Consider the following 3,087-nt stretch of genomic DNA (forward strand, 5'->3'; position numbering starts at 1 on the left):
TATTTTATTTTTTTATTGTGTTTTGCACAGACCAAAGGAGCTTGGGGCTTTGAATGATCACAGAAATTATAAAATTACTTGCTACGTGTTAGCAATGCAGTGGATTTTTCAGAATGGCTACACAAATCTGATGACAAAATCTTGACCAATCCATACAATAATATTAAATTTCTCCTTTTGGTCATTGCACTTAACTGTCATCATTAATCACCTTCACCATTGTTATTTCATCATCAGTAGCATATCAGTGATACTTAATTACACGATATGTGTATAATTTTGTAGTTTTGTGTAATAAAACTTTAGTAACACATTCAGACATAAAGCTGACATTGTTTCAAAATCGTATTTATCGACTTAGTCTATGAGAATCTGGATAAAAAACTTCTAGCTCTGCAAAGCATTGGATGAGAGTAAAATAGCCAGTGATTTATACTGGGAAACAAGAAGGGGAATGAAAACTCTTCAAGAATATATACACCAGAAACAACTTCTGCTTGAACGTTGTGCTAGCATGCAATAAAAAAAAAAAAACTGGATCACAAAAAAAAGTTCTATCTACTTAAGTACTGTATAATAAAAGTATCTTAGTGATAAATACAAAATATTGATTAAAGTGAATTGAGTTTTTTAAGGCCATACACAGTTTCCAGAAATATAAGCCATCCAAAAATAGCCTAATATTTTGAACTCAGCTGAATACTATTTAGAAGAGAGTACAGGACAATGGTGAGAATATGTTAATAAGCTAAAAATATTGATTCGTTTATAATATTTACATTAGAAGAATTAATAAATTAATCAACTGTTTTAAAGCTGTATATATATCTTTATGAAAGATTTATAATCAAATGTAAAATTCAAATATGTTGTTCTGGGGGTTGTGTGTGGATGAAGTAGCCATCAAAACATTAAAATATGGTGTTCACTTAAATCAGCTACAACTTGCCATATCAAGAAATGGATTCGGAACACCTCAAAATCTGTGCTTCAGTGGCTGACCGTGAAAATATATTTGAAAAATATTGGAGTGCAAGAGGTCAAATGACAAAATTCAAATATTGAGTCTGTTGTGCTACATGACATTACCACAAATCACATATAATACTACAAACATTGAAGACACTGTAAAGAAAATCCAGAAACATCTAAATATAATCAAGAGATTAACTGGTTGCAGATGGGGAATGTGCAATGTCCATAATAAATACCCTTATAAGATGTTTGTTAAATTGGTACGAAATATTGCTGCAGTGTTGTCATAACAGATCTAAAACAATAAATCTACAACACTACTTTTTTGGCACGAAAAAAATGAAAGAAGCATAATATTCCCACTGATACTGAACAACTGTTATTTCCAAAAAATCACTATTACTGATCCCTTCTGATAGCTGACTGGACTCAATTGAACCACTTCAGTCATACTTGATGTATTCTGTTTTAGCGACGTTTGTGGCCATATCTGTATAGATGGTAGAGGCCTGATCTGAGCCAGACCCGATCTTGACCGGAAACCCGATATTAGCTTAATGATTATCACCCGAGCCTGACCCAAAACACTAGATTAGCTTAGAAAGTCACAGAGAAGTACAGAATCAAAACAGTGGATGTAGAAACAAAATGAGATATAAACTTATCTATTTTGCTACTTTCGGCAGACTAGCAGATAAAGCAGAAGCCAGGAGTCACAGGGGTGAGCAACAGAAATTATCACTCCATGAGCATGAGAAAAAATAGTCTCCCAGGCAGTAGCAGCCCGCGGTTATAAAAGTTGGCAGTTCTGCATGAAAAATAGTGTATTTAGCAAACGCATGCTGTTTATTGCATCTAAATCGGATAACGCATGTAATTACAGCTCCTTCTCGAAGTTGACTGTGCACCCGAAATTGTAGTCCAACAATTCGCGCACTCTACCCATCCCGTGCGCTACACCTCTCCCACATGGCACAACTAGTTACGTTTTGGAGATGTGCCCCACACATTGATACCTGAATGAACAACCATCAGGAACTTTCTATCGTTCGAACGCTTTTAACTCCTACCGAATTTCTTTACGTCAACTTTTCTAGCCTTTACCCGTACCGGCAGACGGAATTATAAAACAGAGAGCTGGAAGTTCCTACAGATTTGCAATAAATTATCGTAACTTGACCAGTTTGTGAACATGTTTGTTGCGTTATTAAATTTAATTCTTTGGCAAGAAATGAGCTGTGGGACACAATACAAATTCTCCGTGTTTCCCACTCATTACGTTAGCCCCGCCATAAACCAGCACAATTAATTCATGTGGTTCAATTATGACTGAATTTCCGTTAAGCCTATATTCCATTAAGATAGTTTGCATCAAACTTTCAGCGTCATGTTTTGGTGGCAATGAAGAGAAATTTTCAATAATTTTATTGTTATCCAGCAATTGATTTTGAATTGTTTTCGTAGTTCCTTTGAATTGTGACGACCCCTATAAATGATCTTTGAAAGTTTAATCTAAATGTGGAGTAAAATCAGTCAAACCCCAAAATATACCGCGGTTTGTTGAATCTCCTGATTCAGCAAGTCCTCGCATCGCTAATTCAAATGCGGCACAGAATTTCCCACAGTTAATTATTTTAGATAGACCATATCTCTTTTTAGAAACATTTTCTTCTTGTTTCTGAATGTTAATCCAATACGCAGAATCAAGCTGTGTTAGGATATTTTAATATCGCTAGCAGTGACAAATCTGTTTGACTTGAAATGAGTTTTCGAATTTTCATGCTCTTACAGTTTTGAAGTCAAATTAATTAAATCCTTCACTCCGGTCTTTGTCCATGTATTTTCTCCTCTAAAAACAATACACGGGTGGGGGAGAAAGCGTTTTCATGAGCGCGGCAAAAAACCAATTGTTTCCATTACACATTTCAGTATTAAAATGACTAGTAGGCTACATGATTTCCTCGACTTTTTCCAGAAATTTCAATATTTAAATTTGGTGTAGGATGTCCTAATTTCTTAAGTTAACGTGGAATTTCTCTTTTAATTTCGAAAAGGGTTGGTCGATTAGGTTTTCATTTCATTCATTTTTAATATAAAATATTTCCTCAGACA

Source organism: Periplaneta americana, chromosome 15 (assembly GCF_040183065.1).
Source record: "Periplaneta americana isolate PAMFEO1 chromosome 15, P.americana_PAMFEO1_priV1, whole genome shotgun sequence".
NCBI lineage: Eukaryota > Metazoa > Arthropoda > Insecta > Blattodea > Blattidae > Periplaneta > Periplaneta americana.